At 37.2% G+C, this 12,352-nt stretch overlaps 1 protein-coding gene across 2 annotated transcripts in view; it reads right to left on the bottom strand.

The window, feature by feature from the left end:
• LOC122790153 (ligand of Numb protein X 2-like) overlaps nucleotides 1–10,918 on the bottom strand; it is a 702,162-nt gene extending 691,244 nt beyond the window's left edge. Inside the window, exon 1 of one of the 2 annotated variants that reach the window (XM_044057741.1) lies at nucleotides 10,815–10,918. The gene's annotated coding sequence lies outside the window, so the exon portion shown is untranslated. Of the gene's footprint in view, nucleotides 1–9,801; nucleotides 10,054–10,814 lie in introns of those variants that run through there. The other variant, XM_044057740.1, reaches the window with a different exon arrangement.
• Between the last annotated feature and the right edge of the window lie 1,434 nt (nucleotides 10,919–12,352).

The following is a 12,352-nucleotide window of genomic DNA, read 5'->3' as shown; positions in this document are numbered from 1 at the left end:
AAGGTTAGAGGTAGATGAGGCTCAATTACTAACAGGATAGGAGGAAAGGAGATAAAATGGTGATGTATAACCCAAATCCACAGGAAAGTCTCCAGGGACAGATGGTATTCCTGTGGAAGAACCACTGGCAAAGAAAATAAAGGACTCAAATTCAAGAATATAATTGGTATTTCAGTTAAGAAAAGCTGGCTCTATTTGAGGATGGCATTATCTTATACCTCATAAAACCAGAAAAGGACATTTTAGTGTAGTGGAACATTTTGAGACAGTCTCCAATCTTTTCAGGATACAAAATTAATGAAGCTAAACCAAACACAATAGCTGTAAATTACATAACCACACACAAACTGGTTTAGCAATACCCACACTTACTGGGACATGATAAAATTAAGTACTTAGGAGTATGGATTAAAAAGGATTGTGGTGTGGCTGCTAAGGATATGTTGGAAGAGACTAAACAAAAGATAATATAAAAACTGAGAAATTGGAAGCTCTGTTTTATGGATATCAAGATACAAGCAGTTAAAATGTTTTTAGTCCCTTTACTTTTACACAAGTCAGGCATATACATCAACTAAAGGAGAAGTAGCTGTGGCTAGCAAATAACAAGGAGCTCAAGGATTTTATTGGGGGGATAGCAAGTGGGATAACATAATTCTTCCAACATAAGGCAGACTAGGATTACCTGATTTGAAGGGATATTTCAGTGTTACACAGTTAAGGCTCCTATACATAGCACAAGCAGAAACCTATAATTCAAAGTGGAAAGGGATGATGAAAGTGTGGGGGGGGGGGTGCTCAACAAGGAAAGACTGCAATTGTGGATGCAGATCCTTAAGAAGACTATGAATATAATATTCTGTAGAGCTGTTGTAAAAGTAGCAGAAAGTATTCTTACAAATAAGCCAACACGAGAACGGATAAAGGAGATTCTGACAATAGGGATGACTGCAATTAGCAATACAGACAAAAGGGGGCTGGAATTTATTGGAAAAAAAACTGGCAAAAGAATCAAGGTACTGGGAGCAAATAAAGGGGGAAAGGTCATAGAAAGGGAAGCGGCCAATAATTTATTTGGACTGAAGGCTAAAGATTGCCTTTCCTATCTAGGATTGATAGAGTATAGCCTAAGAAAAAAAATAGGGGGATCCTAAGTGAAAGACCAGCATTTGTATAGTCTTTAGTAGAATCTAGAACAATAGCTGCTGCTTAAAATGGAATAATTACTAGAGCATATAGCATATTGCACGATAAGTATAAGAATCAATCACAGGAAGTTAGAAAGGATTGGGAAGAGAGACGGGATAAGCAATTCACAAAAACAATGGGGGGAATATATGCATGTCACCCAAATATGCAACAAAGTCTTGAAGATTTAGGATCTTTGCTTAGAAGTGTTTATGTAGATATTTTTATAACCAAAGTAGACTCCAAAGAATTTTTATTCAGGTAGACAGCAAATGTTGGCAGTGTGATGGGGAAGAAAGAAGCAATTGGAAACATTTCCTGGAAGCGTAATGAGACTTTATTCCCCTGCAATCTACTCTATCAGAGACACTGGGCAAGTCAATTGGTAAAACTAAGGAAAATTGTATTTTTGAGCCATGATACAGAATCTGAATTGCCTAGACATAGTTGGGCCTTGCCGAGTCTAATTATGGTGGCTGCCAAAAAAAAAAAAGCAATTAATAAAAACTGGAAATCAAAGTCTAAACCAACTGTACTGAAATTGGTGAATATAGTAACAGAGATAAAACAAATGGAAATGGGATCTTTAGAAAAGGGTAGGAGAAAATTACACAAATAAATGGGAAATGATGGAACAATACATGCAGAGGAGAAATGAGGTTTAAAAGAAAGCAGGATGCGAATGAGCTATGCAAATGTCTGACAGTGGCTAGATAGATAAGTGATGTATGATGTGTGCAACTAAAATTATATCAATATTTTTTTCATTTATGGAAAATATATGCTTGCCTAAGTCATAAGTGATAATTTAATAAAGATTTTTTTTTAAAACAAGAAAGACCCACCAACAACTGTGGTGTTTTTTTTTACTTTCTGCTTCCCTCTGGACTGCCAGTGTTCTATTAATGACAAATGTCTGTTCCCCCCTCCACAAAACACTGATCCATACCTATCAGTTTTGGTATCCTCTTCGCTATTCTTTTAACCATTATAGACAAACACTTTACAATCACTGCTTAGAATAGAAATGGGCCTATACAAAGCTGGATATGATAAGTCTCTTTAGGTATTACAGGTACCACAGCCTTCTTCTGGTGTGTCAACTCCTTTTAAAGAAAACCTTCCAGACCTTTATCACTTTCTTTCCTTCTAGCTTCCAAACATCCACAGGAATACCATTCTATGCCTGGAGACTTTCTTGTAGACAAGTTACATATCACCATTTTATCTCATCTCCTTGTACCCTAATGGTTAATAATTGAGCCTCATCTACCTTTAACCTTGGCACATTTAATTCTTCCATAAACATTTCCATTTCTGCTTTTTCTCGACTTCCACATTTCTCTGCTTTATACAGATTTTCATAAGATTTTCAAAATACTTCTAATACATCTACAGGACACCTGGTTATTTTCTTTGTTATGGACTCCCTAAGCTTAGCAATAGCCCTTTCTACTTTCTGTTGCCTTAGCCATCGTGCTAAAACTTGTTATGCTTTGGAGTGATCAAAAAACAGTTGCTCAACAACTATCATTCATACTGTTGCTCAACAACTATCATTCATACTGTGACAATGTGAGGTATTACCAGCTATGCCAGAGGTAGGGCAGTGGATGTGTAACATATGCCAACACAGTTAGCTGGAATTTTGTAAAGAATTATATGCCATTCATATACCAAACAGATTTGTACAGATGCTTGTGTTAAAAATGTACCAACAGTGTGTCCTGCTGGACAGAAAAAAGACATGCATTATTGTAACTGTTTAAATGTATGTGTGTTTTAACAGAGGATACTGGAAGAAGAGAAGAGGTTAATCTCAAACTTTGAAAATAGGTTGAAATTAAATTACCTGGCTTAGGCCATAAAGACTGTATCTTCTAGTTCTCAAAGCAGCCAGAGACAAAGTATCAGTACTAGGAAGCTTCCTGCATTGTCTTTGGGGTGAGCTAATTGGAGGTTTGAAATTGTTTTGACTTCCAGGAGCTGCAGCAGATCTTAGCAAGGCTGTGTGTGTGTTTATTATTGACACACATGTGCTAAATCCTGACAGTTTCTAGCCAAGGGGGGTGGCATGGGAACCAGAAGTATGCGATAGCATTCTGCATTAATTTTTAATACTATTAATATTTTAATACTAGGCAAGACTAAAGTCTCGTGGCACTCTGTTTTTGTAACCTGACAAAGAAGGCTCTCTCACCTACTTCATCTTGCCTTGCTCTAGTAAATAACCAGGGAATAATACTTCTTTAGACCGGTCGGGAAAATAATGAGATTAGTTAAGTATTTTTTTTTCTGTAACTGTGTGAACCTTTCCACCTGTGTTATTTTCAATATTTCCTGTGTTTGAAACTCTGGTGTTTACTGTACATAGATATTTAGTATTTTCATGTTATTTTATTTATTAAACATGTTTATTATTAATTATTAAATATGTTTAAACTTTTCATTGCGGCTGGTCCTTTGGAGAAAATTGTAAGCTTTCAGAGTACTTATATTTATTTGGTGACACTGCGGCCACTCCTGAAAACCTTGCTGTTTAGTCAACATTACCATTTGTGTTAATATTAACTTTCCTCAATATAACTGGGTACCCTTGCAAGAGCCTTGGAGTAGCTGGTTTTGGAATGTCTGGTGGCAGTGTAACTACCTTATAGTCTGGACAGAATGGAGCAAAGCTAGTAAATCTGTACCAGCCTTTCCCAGCTGTGTATGGGAATCAAATCTGTGTCTGTGTGTTGCTTGGACCAGGGACACAAAGCACTGGCTCCAAAGAGAGGTTATGGGGCAACTTGGCAAGGAGTCAACCCTACACCTGTGCAGAGTTTTATTGGGGGGAGAGTGAGTGAGAGAGAGAGAGAGAGAGAGAGAGAGAGAGAGAGAGAGAGAGAGAGAACCCAGATTGACTCTGTCCTCTTGAGGGAAACTGTGCTTGATGCAGAGAGCTGCATCTGGAAATATGGGGTGCATCCATTTTTGTTCAAAGTAAACATCCCACCCCAGTATTAGTGGTGAGGATTGAGGCTCACTGATTATTAACCCAGGGTTATCAAAGTAGTCCCTTATTTTCTCTAACACTCTGCATTTGCACCTCTTCTTCTGCGAGATTCCCCCTATTCTGCAATACTTTAACCTTTTAGTCCCTCTAAATAATTCTTATTGCTTCTTAACCATTGCTCTCTTATTTTCACCCAATTTGTAACTTCTAATCCTCCTCCATTGCCAAGTAGCCTCTTAGTACTCTTTATTCCCCCTCTTCTATCACTATTAGAGCCTCTCTCACAATCAATACAAGTACTCTACTTTTGCTTTTTCCCAGACATTCCGCTGAATAGCCATCCTGAAATCCTTCCTTTTTCAAATTCACAAGGTTAGTTCTTCCCAAATGTGTCTCATGCACTTTTAATATAGTTCACTAGTATTTTTTGTATACATCTGTGAGACCATTCACATTTAAAGATAATATGGAAAATGTCATTATGACAAGAAGTTATTATTCCCACCTATGTATACCGGCTTTTATTTTTTTACTCTAGCTTTAAATTGTTGTTGCATGCATACATGAACAAGCTTTAACTAACGGATAAACTGCAAAAAAGGCCGAACTGAAGAGCAGTTTCAAAAACTGATAGAAGGAAAACCTGAGATTTTCTACTGTACCAGAGAAACTGGAAGGAATAGATTGTATTAATTTTATGAAAGCACAAATAAGTGGACCAGTGTTCCACAGCAGGATTTGTCAATTGAAAAGGCACACTGAGTGTATGCTCCAAAACTGGATGTAAAAAAGCAACCAAGACCTATAGTAAAGATGCAATCGTACCAGCAGAAAGAGCTGATCCTTTCAAAACTGGTGGCGGAAGAAAACTTATTAAAAATTAGAGACAGCAAAGTGTTTGTGAAAATGATTACTCACTGTTCATGCAGGAAAAATAAGCACATTTACCCCAGCAATCAGGGAATGTTGAGAGGCAGGTGTTAAGATTCAAGCTGTTGTATCCAGCTGTCTTCAGACTATTTTTTTACAGGAGGATCAGACTTTTTTTTACGCAGAATGGACGAAGGAGGGAATAAAAGTTTAACCAAGAAGTGAGCCATCAAACAAATAAATTAATGCCCCGTTTTAAAGCTTCACAGTTGAGGCTCTTAAACAAGGAGAGCTACAATTCGAAGTGTAAAGGAATAATGTTAAAACAGGGGGATAATTCAAGAAATAAGGAGAGAATACGATTTCAGTTGCAGATCCTTAAGGAGAATAATTCTCCTTAAGTAGCAGAAAGTATACTAAGAAATAAGCCAACATGGGAATAGAGTAAAGAGATTTTGCCGATAGGGATGACTGCAATTAAAGGTACAGAGAATAGACAAAAGGGGGCAGGAATTTACTGGAGGAACCTGTCAAAGGAACAAAGATATCAAGAACAGAAAAACAAGAGCGGAAAAAGTAATAGACATTTAGATTGCAGGTTAGTGACTGTCTAGAGCCAATAAGAATCCCTGATGGGGAAGGCAAAGAGAAAGGGATAGGGGAGTAAATTACATGGATAAAAATGGAAATTGTGGAACAATACACACAGAAAATGTTTTGGAGGAGAATGAGGTTTTAAAGAATGCAGAAATTGAATTCAAGTAATGTTGCTTAGATTACATGATGCATTATGTCTGTAAATGTGAAGTTGTTAATATGGCTTGATTACTTTTGTGTAAATGTACGTTTGCCTATGTCAAGTGATAATTCAATAAAGGTGTTTAGAAAATACACAGTCTACTTTGAATGTGCATGACATACAATGTTATCCTATACAGGACATAAGCCTTACAAAGTTTTGCATTGTTGTACACTTAGTTGCAACATAATAATTTTAACAAAGCAAGTCCAAAAAGCAAAGCATTAATGCTGGCTACTGGCTATTTTTAAGTTTCCAAATACAAACGCATATGAATCTACCGATGAGCTGCAGAAATGCCACTGTCTTTTTTTAAATGTAATAAGATTCACGTTACTGCAGCATGTAGTGTAGATAGTTCTTAGCAGAAGTATTTCTACACCACATTGGCTTAGAAGATTAAATAGGGTTCTTCTATCTGACCAGGGGAGGATGCCTTCAGTAGTCAAGATGCAAGAAAATATTACTGCTTATATCCCGCTACAAAGCCTGATTATTCACATCCATGCATCCATTTACTCCTCCAATGTGCATCACCCCCCCCCCCCCCAAAAAAAGATGTTTTGGAAAGAAAATATTTTTCAGATAAAGCACTCTTTCTGGAGAGGTATTTTGAAACTAGCTTGTAATTCCCACCTATCTTCATGGGTCCTTATTCCTGAAGATAGGTCCAGTTCACTGTATCTTAACACACAAGAATTCTGTGATAATGCTTTACATCTATTTTTATGACAACAGTTTGCATTCATACATCCTCTGTACAACTTGTGTCTCAAACCTAGTATCATTCAAGTGCTAACTTTCCTTTCTCAGTTTCTGTAGAAATCATGCCTCAGTCATTTCAAACAAAGAACCAGCAATAACTTGAAAAGATAAAATAGACACCTTTTCTGATCCATACACCAGCTCACGGATTATCCTTGCAAGTAAAAATAGATGTCTACCTCTAGAGCTTTTAACACAGTATCTCAGAGGATTCACTCCAGTCAAATCTCATCTCTTTATTTAATAAAACTGTTTAAATAAACTCTGTCTAAATAAAAACTATATCACTTAAGACGCAAGCAAACATACATTAACATAAAACAAATATTAAAATGTTTCCAATTAAATACATTATACATAATGTCCTTTTTTATAACCATCTTCCAGCACTACATAAATTGCTTAATTCCTGCCTTCCCTTAAACCTCACATCCTCCACAACATTCTTCGTCACGTACCATTTCCACAATTTCCATGCATTTCAATGTAATTTGCACCTTGCTTTTTCTAAGATCCCACTTCCAGTTCTTTTATCGCTGGTACAATATGTAATACTTCAAATACAGCTTGTTTAGACTACGAGTTACCCCTTCTAGTAACAGCTTTTTTGGCAGCCATCAGAATTAACATGACCTTCGTATGTCTAGGCAATTGAGATCCTGTGTCCCTGCTCAATTATTTCCTTAGTTATACCCATTTGCTCACCCAATTTTTCTGACGGAGTATTCTATAGGGATTTTTTTTTTAAAGCTGTCAACTCACTACACTCCCAAGACAGGTACCCAGTTACCTCTTTCTTCCCCATCACATCTACAACATTTGCCATCTACCTGTGGAAAAATTATTTGCAGTCTGGGGTATAAAAAATACCTATGCAAACACTTCCAAGCAAAAAATCCTAAACCTTCTAGACTTTGTTGTATACTTTGGAGCCATACATATGTCATCCCAATGTTCTCTTGAAACTGCTTATTCAAATCTCTCTTCGCAATCTTTTCTAACCTCCTCTGACCGATTGTTAAAGTTACTGTGCAGCATTTTGTGTGCCCTACTAATCATCCCTTCAACAACAGCTTCTGTTCTAGATTCAACTAAACAAACAGTCTACCGGAGCAGGTCTTTTACTTAGGATTCTCCTGTCCGTTTATGTTTATCTATACTCAGATAACAATCATGGCTGGGAGCAATCTCTAGCCTACAGTCCAATTGTCTTCTTGGCCTCTTCCCATTCTGTTACCTTTCCCTCCCTAATAACCACCATTGTATGCAATCTGTGCAGTAAAGTACCAGTAACCAGCAAGAAAAACGACACGCTGTCCAAGTCAAGAGTATGCTCCACCCATTTAGTAGAAAAACATTGAAAGGTAATGTTTTTCTAAAAAATGGATGGAGTATACTCTTCACCAGGACAGCGTGTAATCTTTCCCTCTCTAGTTATTTGCTCCTAATACCTTGGTTCCTTTGCCAGTTTTCTACAGTAAATTCAGCCCCTTCTTGCCTATTTTCTGTACTACTCCTTTTAATCATCTTTATTGGCAAAATCTCCTTTCTCTAGTCTCATGTTGGCTTAAATTTTTAGCATCCCATAGTTATGTGCCCAAAGTAAATACCTGCTACAATCCAATCCAATATGAATATAACAGAGTGAGAACTTTTATACACTATGTTTATTAACCACCCCACATTCGACAGCTCCTACAGCATCTACCCACACTAGATACTTAGCATTCAATTGATCAGTTAAACTTCACTAAGCTTATGGATTACCCACTGTAAAGAGGGTTGACACCTATATGCTGCCCAAAGTAGAACTGACATGGGCATCAAAAGAATTCCTCTTCTCATCACTAACAAATCATTTGACTCCAACATTCACTCAATCCACCAAAAAACAAGACAAAATGGGCATCAGCTTAGCAACTTCTCTTAACTACTGTACAGGAACACAACACTACCTCAAGAGGAGCTGCACTATCAGCTACGTAGTACATAACAGCAGCCTTTTGACACTCATATCATCAAGCAAATTGTGTGCTACCTCATCTCTTGGTGACAACGTTGTCATACACTAAGGCACGCCTTTCTTTCCAGCCTATAAACAAAATACAAACATTTAGTCTTTGCTGGCAATGCATGACTTACTAAACAAATGACATTTTCAAGAGTGATCCTGGAAATCAGTTTTGATAGGTGTGGTGTTTTTTGAAATTCCACAACCTACTTATTTTACTTGTGTTTTGCTAAACATATTGGGTGGCAGCAATTTTCACACAAGACCAGGGGTGATGGAGGAAACCCCCACAAATTAAACAGTACAGTAGTATCCAGAAACATTTAAAACATTCTATATTTAAAAAAAAAAAAGCAAACTTACATAGACGATAACAATTAAGTTAGAGAGCAATTAGCATCGGATGCAATCGAGCGGTAAAGGAATAAAGTAACATAACTAATCATTTACATTACAAACCAATGACATCAGCAGGTACATGAAAGACCACATATAAAGGAGCCAAAACCATCTTCTGAACTATGGGAAGTAAAAAGATATATGAATAGTGTACTTATTTTTGTGATGCAGCGTAATGCCAAGTACTACCACATTCACGTACCCACCACACTGATGAATGAACTTCTCAAATAAAAAAAAAAACATTCACGTACCCACCACAATGATGAATGAACTTCTCAAATAAAATAAAAAAACTACTACTAAACTGCCCCACTCAAAAGAAAGAACGGGCGCTCATATATAAAACATCGTGTAGCACAAGTACTTGGGTGCCGGGGGAAACACTGATCCAAATTTCCAAACAATGAGAATAAGCTGTATCAATGCAGAGTAAACAGTTTCATAAACCAGGACAGTAGCTACTGCCACCCCATTAAGTCTAAACAGCACGTCTGCAGCAGAATGACAGAAATGCAGACCGAACCAAAATAGCGCAACAGGTGAGAAAGAGGGCGCTCACCTAAGCAACAGTGGGAACCGCGCACCTAGGCAAACCTTGACTGGGAGGAGGAGGGCCACAAATAGACACCAGAATAATAACCTCTTATCACGAAGTATACCCTACCAATTAATTTTAAAATAACAAGAAAATATTTTATACACACATAGCCATCGAACCTTGCTCCCAGTCTAGGAGCAGACCGAAACTACTCAGTGACCGAAACTTACCAATCGAATGATGCAGGGAAAAACACACAAGTGAACGCAACCAAGTACTGCCTGTGTATCCCAAGTGGCACGACTGCTAATAGCTTCCAAACCTTTAAAATAATCAAAACAGCTTTCATGGGAACGATTGACGGATCTCTTCCGAGTTACCTTACTAGTTTAAGAGTACATTCCAACATAGGGTACGACCACCCGAAGTGAGAGGGAAAAAATTAATGCTCCAAACGCTCCATTGTTACAAACTTTGGCTCACCAAATAGGATCTGACGTCAAAGAAGGGAAGTCCAGCCTTGGCAAGGTGCCTCCTTTATGTAAGCAAAGCTATAGAACTGCTGCTTACCTGCATTTCGTTCGAAAGTACTTTACTTACTCTTCCTGAAAGTAAAAGTGCAAGGTTGTACTAAAGCGTGCGATTTTACAGCGAAAGTGCTGTCTGATATTTGTCTTTGTAACTTGCGAAGCAGGAACACTTTTAAAACATTAGCACTACTGCATACCTCTTAACTGTCCCTGATTTCCACACACATTTTATCTCTTGTCCCTGTTAATCCTTCCTAAAACTGGTCACTTTGGAGACATGGTGGTGAGATACACTTACTGGCAATAATTAGTGTTATAGACTTTTATTTCAGAATATACGCATATATATATTAATTCACGTTACTTTAAGCTATTAACATCTCAAGTTAACAGTACTGATATTTTAAAAAGTGTTCTTGCTTGTCCGTGATTATTTCTGGATTTGTCCCTGATTCTGTTGAGATGCGTGCCTATGTAGTTGAGAACTATGGTACTATTAACTTGAGAAATTGACAGAATAAGAGAATATGAATTTATATACAATTTCTGAAGCAAAATAAGTCTGTAACTGTATTTGTTATATTGTAATATTTGCGTAATTCAAAACATTTTCTCCAAAGGTCACCAGTTTTAGGAGGGATTAAGTGGGGCAGAGCTAACGTTTGAGTCAAAATCAGAGATGGGTGAGATGAATGGTTTGTAAAACGACCTACCATTGTGCAAATGTTCATTGTGCTCCAAATGTTGTTCTTTACACTTAAAATTCACCCTTCATTTCCATCCGTTTCTCCCTACGACCACGAGTACTGCTATTTTAAAACATGTAGTGCACAGGTCGACATTGCTAGTAATAATAATGCTGCGAACATATGCTCAAAATAATGTGTATAAGTTAATTGCAGCAAATTAGCCAACCAGTAAGCAATTTACCCCCCCCCCAAAAAAAAAAATAAATAAAATTTGTAATATCATGGTAGAAGCAAAGATTAAAATTTAGATATAAAAAGTGCAAGCTGTATTATTAAATACATATTGTTGGGTTATATGTAACAGTATTACTTAATTAAAGATTTAATGGCACAGTGTTTTGATTCACCTCAAGACCATATACATCAAGGGTAGTAATGAGGTAAGTGACCTCAGCAACATATAATGGGGAACCAGCATGGTTTTAAAACCTTTGTCTAGTTTCCCCTAGTATGTCTATAAATGTGTGTGTATGTAGATAAACAAAGAAAAAAAAAAACAAATCCGTGCAATAGTTTTCCACCTTAGGGAGTAAAATGTCTCCCACCCATTCCGCCTAATTATGTCAAATTACTAAGCATACTGAATTAGCTGTCAGTCATATATTTCCCTATTTAACCTTATTAGGTTCACTGTAGAAAAATATTGCATTTTATCTTATACCTACTGCAAGTTCTTTCAGATCTCTTGGTACAGTACATACTTTTAACAGTTCATATATCACTAGATAGTTGTATTCATTTTTTCATGGAAAGCGTAGTATATTACTTGACATAAGGAATACAAGAGTGTTCCCAGTCACTGAGTCTCCTAGACAGCTCCCAGGATGGTCTTAAACAAATGTAATTATGATTGAAACACTATAATACTCAAGGATTATAATTTGTCTGGTGGTTACATATTTGATAGTACTTGTCCATTTTAATTGTGGCAAATAACTTATCTCATCAGAGGTAAGATGATGTACTAGTTATTGCAGGGTCGGTCTTGGGTCAAGTTGTGCCCTAGGCAAAAGGGCTCCACAGCACAACCCCCCTCGGTGCCCCCATCCTGGTCTATTTACACTATCCAGTTTAATAGAAAAGCGCCCGATAGAGTGGCGCCCTAGGCAGCTACCTAGTTGGACTACGCCTAAGGCCGGCTATGAGTGATTGCACATTGTTACTGACAACAGCTGTATAAAGTGTTATATTTATTAGGCACTAGCCACATAGCATCATGGGGTTATAAAAGTTAATTTGTTGCCAGATAATTCTGCCAAACTGAAATCTAAACCAATGCACAGAAGGTTAATTACAGATATGGAAGCAAAACAGTCACTATGTAAAACTAACTGGAGTGAGATGTTCAGTGGAAAAACAACAAAACTGTAGATGGAATGTGGAAAGTTTTGAAAGAGAAATTGAGTGCAAAAAATGTTTTATTCCGGTACCTCGGCTGAATGCCTTCAAAGGAATAAATACAATGCTACTTGTTGCACCTTATATAATGCTGTGTAACACCA

Source organism: Protopterus annectens, chromosome 15.part0 (genome assembly GCF_019279795.1).
Source record: "Protopterus annectens isolate FY-2018-M chromosome 15.part0, PAN1.0, whole genome shotgun sequence".
Lineage (NCBI taxonomy): Eukaryota > Metazoa > Chordata > Ceratodontiformes > Protopteridae > Protopterus > Protopterus annectens.
Note: the sequence above shows the minus strand (reverse complement) of the source record. Positions and strands in the feature narration are given on the sequence as shown.